We start from the raw sequence: 11,294 nt of genomic DNA on the forward strand, positions 1-11,294 counted from the left end.
ACATCATCCTCCCGGGGGACGTAAGACGTTCAAGACATTAATTCTGCCAGTGTTTGCGGCTAACGTCTGTTCTAATTTACATACAGTAAAACGTATGGGTTCCGTACCTCTAATAGCATTTGTATTAGTTTGTTGTTGTAGTAGTTTGTTGCAGTAACGTTAGATGATTTGTTGTGATCTTAGGTGGTATTTATATTTCTATGAACCATAAAATTCAAAACTGTTAGACTCTTTCTAAAGAAGTGATACTTTTCTTTTATCTCATGAGTACATATTTCATCAGTGTTTAAAGCACTAGTACCCAGCTACATCCGGGTAGACTGGAAGCCGACCCCAACATAGTTGGGAAAAAGGCTCGGAGAATGATTTAATCAGTGGGTAAAATTTGGTACACAGATACTATAGAGCCCGAGAAAAGACAGGATACCAGGCTACTTTTACCAGGTTCCCAGTAATTCTCCCATAACGTGGGATCGCGCAACGGGGATCAGCTAGAAGGTACGTAATATGCAAACTATATCAGGAATTGTTATTACAAAATCTAAGACTAATGTTTACTGACAAGACAATTTTGTTGCTTGATGTCGCTCCGTTATGTTATTAACTTGTGGGTGTTAGGAATCTTACACGGTTGGCATTCGAAGAGGATGAGGATTGACAAGATAAATAAACTTAACAATTCCTATTAGGTAAGTCTTGCAAGGATGCGATTTAGGGGTAGGATCTACACACCTAATATAAGCTATGATTGACTAGCTGTTCTTCGGGGTTCCACCCACATCCCGGGAGAATCACTTCCCGCACCTGGATAAATTACAAGAATACCAAGTAGGTACATCCTTTGGCTCTAGACTGTGTCGATAGGAAATTTCATTTAAATCAGTCTAGAAGGTTTGGTGTCCAATTAACAGAACATAATATAAGTACTGTCTCATCATCAATTTGAATAACTTACAGGTAGGTACCTAATAAAACGTGAATCCACTACCATTACAGAAAACAATCTCAGAACTTCTCACAGATTTTTACAACGTTTTTATTCGTGAAAGTTTCCATCTTAGACATCTTGGGGTGGATGTCTACTCAATTACTGAACCGTACTAATTATATTAGATATGCTTGAGACCGATTTAAATTTCAATTCTGCACCCTACACTTTGTTGGGCGAAAGAATTCCACTGTTAATTTTATTAGCGTCGCCCGAAGGCTTTTTAATGTAAATCTTGTGCTGATCATGTTATTCCTTCATATAATTTCTATCTAGGTGCAAACTGAGGATGTGTTTTCAAGTAGACTTCATTTGCATAGTAATAAATAAGCTATGTAGCGGTCGGATTAGTAAACGTACTTGCTTAGCTGGTTTAGTTTTGAATTTTAGTGTGATGTTTTTTTTCATATAATATACGCGGACAGTTAAATGGTAACATTCCAGAGTACATACAGCCATTGGCTACGGCCATTGGTCACCGTTATCTTTGAACTGTTTAAATAACGAAATCTAAAAGCTATAGGAATTCCAAAATCGACGTTGAAATCCATATAACATGATGCATTTTTTGTCAAAAACTGATAAAATCCCTCTTTTTTGATTTCTCAAAACTAACATCGTTTGTTTTCTTTCATTACAATGCAAGATGGACCTTAGCAGTCAGCTAATGACAATATAACTCTGCTATTTGTTTACATACCATTACTTAATGACAAAGCCTGGTCTGTGTAGAACTACAGTTTATCGGCCGTGCGTGCTTATCGCATGCAGCTCAGCAATTACACAGCCGAACTCAATGGTCAGTTATTTCAAACAATGCTAGGCGCGCCCTTGATTTTCTATATCCATTTACATACAAACTACGCATTTGTTGTACAAAGACCCTTATTCTTTATCATTGCGTTGTATTGGCTTGGGAAATAAACGATTGATGGATATTGATATCGTTTAATTGCGAATTAAATAAAGCGGGTTTCTTTGAATATGGTGTCTGTCTTAAATCTTTTTGTTTGGCACAAAACTGAGGCGATCTAGGTACGTATGCTTCTTTTCCCGACTGTTTGACTCATGAATCAAGATCGAAACTTTTACTGCATATTCCCTTAGGCAAACGCTTATTTTTAGTAACGTCACAATAGGCCAAAAACTTTGATTTATCGAAGACTCAAGTTTAATGTACACGCTGTACACGGGTGAACCTTAGAACGTGTGCTATGCATATTATTATGTACGCCAGTCGGCTGGCAGTGAACCAAAACGTTGTTACTTACATAATGTGGATTTATATCAGGCGAGAGATCGCTTAAGCGGAACCCCGCCGTCTGAGCCGGTAGCAATTTGCAAGAAGTGATGCTCTTTAACGCGCACTCTAATACGTTATCCTAATCTCAGATAAGTTATCGTGAGAGCTCTGCTCGGTTATTTGTCCTCTGCGATCGATAAGGTATTTTTAAGAACCAGAAGCAGGTTTATTTAACAAGGAAATAACAAGAAATAGTTTTAACATGAAAATCAACTATGATTGAACCAAAATATTCAAAAGCGCGGCAAAATCGTATTCCCGTCAAACTATCACATGTTTTGTCACAATGACGTTCGAAAATGGAATCCTCCAAGTAGAGATACACGACTGAATGGTGGGGTGTCGATGGTCGCTCGTCTCTGCTGCCCTTTATGTAATCACTGGCACCTAACACGGCCTCTCCTGACACCCTGACGTCCTCGGCAGGATCTGGCTGAGCCTGGTTGTGTCTCGGAACACCTGCACATTCAATAAGCGAGTTGGACCTGGCTCAATTTCGTCATAATTGAATCTCGATTGGTTAACGTGCTCGTCATCGTTTTCTGGACACATGAAACTTTCAGAATAAACATTATTCGAGGTATTACAAACCTCAAACAAAGAACTAATTCATTTAAACAATGAAAAATAAATAACATCAACTTTAAATCAAATAACAGGTACAAAATTAATAACAGAACACTGGTATACCACCCAGCGACTCGAAAATAAATAACATCAACTTTAAATCAAATTATTGGTACAAAATAAAAAACAAAACACTGGTATACCACCCAGCGACTCGAAAATAAATAACATCAACTTTAAATCAAATAATTGGTTCAAAATAAATGACAAAACACTGGTATACCACCCAGCGACTCGAAAATAAATAACATCAACTTTAAATCAAATAATTGGTTCAAAATAAATAACAAAACACTGGTATACCACCCAGCGACTCGAAAATGAATAACATCAACTTTAAATCAAATAATTGGTTCAAAATAAATAACAAAACACTGGTATACCACCCAGCGACTCGAAAATGAATAACATCAACTTTAAATCAAATAATTGGTTCAAAATAAATAACAAAACACTGGTATACCACCCAGCGACTCGAAAATAAATAATTTCAACTTTAAATCAAATAATTGGTTCAACATAAATAACAAAACACTGGTATACCACCCAGCGACTCGAAAATAAATAACATCAACTTTAAATCAAATAATTGGTTCAAAATAAATAACAAAACACTGGTATACCACCCAGCGACTCGAAAATAAATAACATCAACTTTAAATCAAATAATTGGTTCAAAATAAATAACAAAACACTGGTATACCACCCAGCGACTCGAAAATGAATAACATCAACTTTAAATCAAATAATTGGTTCAAAATAAATAACAAAACACTGGTATACCACCCAGTGACTCGCCGACATAAGCTCAAAAGTTTGTATATCGCATAAGATTTCCGCACCGTAGGCATAGGCTTCAAAAGTTTGCATACCTCCCAGTGACTCGCCGGCATAGGCTCAAAAGTTTGCATACCGCGCAAGGTTTCCGCACTGTAGGCATAGGCTCCAAAAGTTTGCATACCTCCCAGTGACTCGCCGGCATAGGCTCAAAAGTTTGCATACCGCGCAAGGTTTCCGCACTGTAGGCATAGGCTCCAAAAGTTTGCATACCTCCCAGTGACTCGCCGGCATAGGCTCAAAAGTTTGCATACCGCGCAAGGTTTCCGCACTGTAGGCATAGGCTCCAAAAGTTTGCATACCTCCCAGTGACTCGCCGGCATAGGCTCAAAAGTTTGCATACCGCGCAAGGTTTCCACACCGTAGGCACAGGCTCCAAAGTTTGCATACCTCCCAGTGTTTACTCATACACGTACACACATACAACATATAAAGAAATCATGTAAATTATTCAATATCAATCCGTGTATCAATCATGTAAATTATTCAATATCAATCCGTGTATCAATCATGTAAATTATTCAATATCAATCATATAATTATTAACTTGGTACCGTGTACAGCGAAATATTGGGCCTCCAAAATTTAAGTTGCCATCGACTCGCCAAGAAGAAGAAGAAGGTACCGTGTATAAGGCTGAAGCATATATCATAAGAAAAATGTAAGAAGGAATAAAATTTACTTGTTAGTTATACCGTGAGCGCAAGCGTGCACTCAAGCGCCCCCGGGCAAAGGTCTGTAGAAAGATGTTACTAAGAACAAATACTTCAGACTTTACACGAATATAGATAAAATTCAGTGCATCGTGAATGACAGAATCAGTGTCACAACGTGATATATAATCCAACATGGATTATCGCAACAATACCACGTCAATCAGTGGCCCAACACATCAGGACCACTAGCATGCTCTCAACTTTCAATAAGGCTGAGCAGACCACAGCGTCCACTCGACTCGGCAGCAACTCCAGACAGAACAACCAGAGTCGTCTTCTTTCAACGCCACATTGACGTCATCATGGCAAGCTACGACAGCAATCTGCCAGCAGCACTCGTGGCGAAACCAGCAGCACCGGCTCAGCAGTGCTCGTGCCACGACCAGCAGCACCGGCTCAGCAGCCTCGTGCCGCGACCAGCAGCACCGGCTCAGCAGCACTCGTGTCACGACCAGCAGCACCGGCTCAGCAGCGCTCGTGCCGCGACCAGCAGCACCGGCTCAGCAGCGCTCGTGCCACCACTAGCAGCACTCAAACAGCAGCGCTGGTGCTAAGACCAGCCACACCGGTACAACAGCCCTGGCTTGCTGCGACACGGCCGTTACTTATTCTAGTGTACAACTCTGTGAACAAGCACTCACGACATACATTTCGCTCGGCTACTTCTGACCATCAAAATCTGGAAAGCTTTTCGCTTTCAAAGTAATAAATTCGAGGCATAATGTTGATAAACAAACTCAACTTTAGAACTATGTCTCAAAAATCTGTGTCAGTACTAATCATGTGTCAGCAACGCTCAAAACACGACCATCATTATATTTTGGTAAATAACTTCACTTCATATTTTGCTACACAGTATACTCATGTGCAACAATACCAATGGTTGGTACATTATAACACATTTTCCTCTTAATAGAGGTAAGAGCACACTAACTTCCAATATGGAATCAAAAAGCCATATGAAAAATAGAACAGATCACCTGACCTCAATGCATGATATACCAGGTCTACCATCCACTGGCTATCATTACTGGAGTATGCCAAACGAGATACTGGCAGTTGGCACCCTATACAGCATGCAAAGCTTGTGCAGCAGCACAGCACCCAAGGCGCTTGAAGTGTCACAGCACTCGTAGTATGTCAAGTGGCGCAGCACCTGCAGCGCTTACACCATCACCACGCATGGTTCTCACAAAGGTGATCTCATAGTGTTTTCTGGCTTAGGCTTATCCTCAAAACCTGTAGTCAAAAGACAAGCAAGCAAGCATCTGGCTATAGCAAACAAACATTCAATTGAAAGACTCTCATGCATTGTCATGTTACAGATTTGAAAGTTGACATCACCAATTAATGCACCCAAATTACATAATCAGTAAAATAAAATAATAACCAAGGTTGGTAAACAGACTTTCAATTTATAAAATGCAAATTACGCCATTGCCTTCCATTGGGATCTTAGATATTGGTTGTATCCCTTTCTTGAGCTCTACAGGCCTTCGAAGGCCACAACTACAGCGGCATAACACCAACTGTACCAAAGAGTTTAAAAGAGTACACAAGTCTCTTTTCGGGCACCTCAATGCCATCAGACAGGCCAATGGGTCTTTTCCAAGTCACCCTGATATCCATCATAGATACTGCACAACTCAATAGAATCAAAAGTAGAAACAGATAAATAAATCAAACCAACAAATCTAGAGGCTGATGCACAATTTGAACTATTCCACTTTGGTGTAAGGAAATTGAGTAAGTCAATATCAAAACAGAGTGCAGTTATATCACAACAGCAGTAAACTTATATTTCTGTGTACTTGTTGAAACTCTTAAGCAGAAAGATTAGGAATAAACATTACTGAGCTCATTTACATAATAAGCCTGTTAGTTATTCGATTTCATGGGACAAAAACATTTTAAATGCAAACAAAAGATGCACATTATTATTCCAGCTTGTATATCATTTTGTTCAAGCTCTAAAACATTTATCTAAGTTTTGTATTAAAAAATCAACCCGTTGGTCATTAACGGTGGCACCTGAGATTCTAACTCAAGGTTTCACTCAACACTTTCTGTATGTTTTTAACCAATAAGTTACCAAAATGGATTACAAGTCATGTATTACATAAAGGCTAAATAAAACCAGATTGATCTCACCATTTACATACAGGTAGGCACATTACAGGATACTTCTCGTAACATCTGGAACATAGTGGGAGCAAAGCATGTTGTTCACAGACACCACGGCAATACATAAGCAGAAACTCATTCCGCCCGAAGCACACAAGAGTCCCAACAGCATCACCGTTCTAAGCTCAAGCAATAGGCACTGCTTGCGCTATAAATCGGAAGCATCATAACTTCTCAACTTATTTCATCGTTATATCCGCATGAAAACAAAAGCAATCATTAATTCGGTTATAACACAAACATTTTGATTAATAATTTATCATGTGACTATGTTCAATCAATTTGTTGACCAACAACCATAGTTACCAGACCTGTTATTTCCATAAAAATAAATAAAATCAATGTTCCTTTGTGATTTTTCCAATAATGGAATTTATGCAGTCCACATTAATGCTATCCTTCAATGTATTCTTCCAGTTATTTGGGCATTGATGTCATTAACTCTTCAGAATACGATAGACCTTTTTTTTTTTTTTTTTTTTTTTTTTTTTTTTTTTTTTTTATCGACGTAAAATCATCAAATGACCCCTCCCGCTGTGGGTTAGCAGCGGTGAGGGAGTGTCAGACTCTTACTGACTAAAATCGTCGTGTTCCGTCATAGGCCTTTTATGTACCAGGGCCGCGGTATCTCTTTCGAACAACCCGCAGCCCCGGCAGGCCTTGGCCCTGCTGGGCCCCGCTGGGGTTGCTGACGTCTCTTTGAGGAGCGCGTGGAACAACGCGCGCCGTCGACACGGGTCTGTCGTCTAGGAAGACAGAGGGACGATGAGCCACCCGAACTCACCGCCCACAGACCCACGCCTACGGTGGCCGGGAGTCATCTCGCGACACCCGGCGCCCATGGTGTCTACCTGGTCCAGCGCGGCGGCCGGGATGAGAGGTGCGGACTCTCTGGCGTTCCGCCTCCTCCTTCTCGAGCATGACCGCTTCGCAGAAGGAGGCGACGGCATCCCATTCCCTCTCGCCCCGGACCATGGCCTGAACCAGGGCCGGACGCGAGAGGTCGCCGCCGCCCAAAGCCTCAACGAGGACCCGGCGGTGCCCCTCCCATGCGGGGCACACCTGGACTGTGTGGTCCACCGTGTCCTCGGGGCTGTCCGCACAATGGTGACACCCGGGCGCCTCCTCACGACCGATGCGGTGCAGGTACCTCCCGAAACAACCGTGTCCGGTGAGGACCTGCGTCATGCGGTACGTGAGGGCGCCGTGACTCCTCCCGAGCCACTCCTCAAAGAGGGGACTTACCGCCACGATGGTGGCGTGCCCTGCACTGGGTTGCGATAGTCGCTCCCTCCAGGCCACCATGAGATCGCGCCGGAGCTCCGCCCGCTGCGCGACAACTTGCCGCGGCAACGGGGTTTCTCCCCGGCGCTGAGCCTCCTCGCGCCAGTCGTACAGGCGCAAGAAGACCCTCGCCTCCAGATCCCACGGTGGCAGTCCAGCGAGTAGGCCAGCTGCTTCGCGGGAGATCGTGCGGTACCCCCGGATTAGCCTAATGGCTATCACCCTTTGGGGCACGTTCAGGTAGTGCACAGCCCGCGGCCGTGCCGAACGTGCCCATACCGGGGCCCCGTAAAGGGCCATGGACCGCATGACCCCCGCGTAGAGTTTACGGCAGGGGGCGTTTGGGCCTCCCAGGTTGGGCAGGAGCCGCTTGAATGCAGCACCTGCCTTCTCCAGTTTGGGGCCCAAACGTCGGAAGTGCTCGACGAAGCTCCACCGGCCGTCGAGGACGAGTCCCAGGTACTTCATCGCCCTCTCGACGCCGATGGTAGCCCCCCCCACCGTGACTTGGGAGCCTGAAGGTGGCGCGTTCCGAAGCCCATGAAAGCACATGGCCTCGGATTTGTGCAAGGCCACCTCCAGTCCCAGCAGCTGGATCCTCTCGATGACTATCGCAACCCCGCGCGTCATTATGTCGGCCGCCTCCTGGTGCGACCTCCCTTGTGCCAGAACCAGCGTGTCGTCAGCGTAGCACACCACGCTGACGCCGCTAGGGAGGTCGGCGCGCAGCACCCAGTCGTAGCCGATGTTCCACAAGAGCGGCCCCAGTACCGACCCCTGCGGAACACCGCACGACATCTCTCGCCGGTTCCATTCCCCGTTATGACCAGGGTAAATGATGGACCTATCCGACAGATAGGCCTCGACCACGCGACGAAGGTAGGTCGGCACCCGGTGATACCGGAGTGCCTCCCTGATGCAACTCCAGGGAAGGGTGTTGAAGGCGTTGGCGATGTCAAGAGACACCGCCAAGACGACCCCCCCCCGGGACACAGCATCCCCCGTCGTGAGAGCTCTCACGCGCATGATGGCGTCCACCGTTGAGCGCCCCTTGCGGAAACCAAACTGGTGGTCCGCAAGGTCCGGCCCTATCCCCCCAAGGTGCGCGACGAGGCGGTGTGCGACAACTCGCTCAAAGAGCTTGCCCACCTCGTCGAGCAACACGATAGGCCGGTATGCGGACGGAGAGTCCGCAGGGCGCCCCGGCTTCCGTATGAGGACCAGTTTCCCTGTCTTCCAACGAAGTGGGAACTGGCCCCTCTCCAAACATGCGCTGAGAAGCCCCCTAAGTCGAGGCCCGAGAGCCTCAAGGGCCAGGACCCAGGCCTTGCCAGGCAGGCCATCAGGCCCTGGGGCGGTGTTTTTGGCTTTCAGCCTAGCCACCGCCACTCTCAGGTCCACCCCAGTCACCTCGGGGACATCGTCGTCGTCGGAAGTGTGGTCCGTACTTGACACCGCGGGTTGCAGAGACATGGGCGGGGGAGAGTGTTCCCCGCGCGAAGGGAACAGAGCGCTCACCACCTCCTCCACCAGCTGAGGCCGAAGACTCTGGGTCAGCGGGGGGGCCCATGGGCGGAGCTTGCCCCGCACCATTTTGTACGGGCGCCCCCACGGGTCCCTGTCCAGAGACCCCAGCAGCTCCGCATTGGCCACCTCCTTGGCCTGGACGATGGCCAATTGGAGGGCGGTCTTCGCAGCTCTGTAACCCTCGTACAGCTCTGCTTCCCTGGCTTCTGCATCCGGAGGGCGGATGCGCAGCCTGCGGTGTCTGGTGTACAGGTGCCTCGCAGCGACGCACGCCTCTCGAAGGGCGGCGATCTCGCGAGACCACCAGTACACCTGGCGTCGGGCGCGTCCTGGCGGGACTCGGGGCATGGCCACGTCACAAATCTCGGACATGGTCTCCCGGAACCACTCCGCCTCGTCGTTGATGTCGGCGGGCCTGTCCGGTGATGACACCCAGGCCTGCACGACTGAGGCTTCCAGGAGAAGCTCCCGGTCAAGGTGCCTCAGCGCCCAACGTGGACCACTCGGGGTCTGCAGGACCGGCGCGCTAGGGTTCTGGGCGGAGACGTCAAACCGGATGTACCGGTGATCGGAGTAGGTCTCCACCCCCTCCTCCACGCGCCAGTCAAAGACACGCGGTAGCAGAGCGGGGCTGGCGAACGAGATATCCACCACTGACTCGCCCCGCATCCGTACACACGTGGGGACAGAACCCCGATTGAGGACGACTAGGCCTGCTTCCAGCGCCCAGTCCTCCACCATCCTACCCCGTGCATCTGTGCGTCGGGAACCCCAGGCCAAGTTCTTGGCGTTGAATACGATAGACCTTCCGTATTATTTTTGTTCCACAACAAGTAAACCAACCAACATATTTATTGGTATCACTTACGCTGCCTGCATAGCATCTTGAATATACCAATCTATGCAGCGCACTGCAATCCATTACAAAATTAAAATAGAACAGCAAAAACTTTGGTCGGCGGGTTTCCTTACACCGCGTCGTACTTAATAAAAAGTGCCAATGAATCTAAACTGAAATCAAAAACTTTATAGTGGGAGTGAGACTATCCCACTTCTGATTTTAAGAACCAGAAGCAGGTTTATTTAACAAGGAAATAACAAGAAATAGTTTTAACATGAAAATCAACTATGATTGAACCAAAATATTCAAAAACGCGGCAAAATCGTATTCCCGTCAAACTATCACATGTTTTGTCACAATGACGTTCGAAAATGGAATCCTCCAAGTAGAGATACACGACTGAATGGTGGGGTGTCGATGGTCGCTCGTCTCTGCTGCCCTTTATGTAATCACTGGCACCTAACAGTATGAAATACGATATCCGATGCACTTGTGACTAATTCATTGATGCATTCGCCGTCTAGCAGTATTGCTATGTACCTAAATAAAAAACAAATGAATCTGCAATTTTTACAGCAATAGATGTTGCTACAACAACGATAGCACCTTTTTAAACAATTTATTTAAGGTCTTGCTTGGCGACACGTGCCTCACTGCAGTGAACACTTTACTTTATACCCAAGAGAGGCGAGAATCGAAATCCATAGATCGCAACGACAGACGTTTCTACCACGTGTTGAAAGGTCTTAGATAATATAATATAAAAGCTTTCAAGAGAATAGCGCTTCACGGCGTGTCTGAAGTATCAATTCAGCTTGTAAGATGACTACCTCTAGGATGTTCCAGACCTCTGATAGCTGTATTGGAAAATTGCTACGTCGCGCTCGCTACCAAGCGAAATCTCCAAGGAGTTGATTTTTATTAAAAACTTTATAAAGGATATACTTGATCATGCACGTAGTGATTCCATTACACGTTATCACTATT

Source organism: Helicoverpa zea, chromosome 4, assembly GCF_022581195.2.
Source record: "Helicoverpa zea isolate HzStark_Cry1AcR chromosome 4, ilHelZeax1.1, whole genome shotgun sequence".
In the NCBI taxonomy this organism is placed as follows: Eukaryota; Metazoa; Arthropoda; class Insecta; order Lepidoptera; family Noctuidae; genus Helicoverpa; species Helicoverpa zea.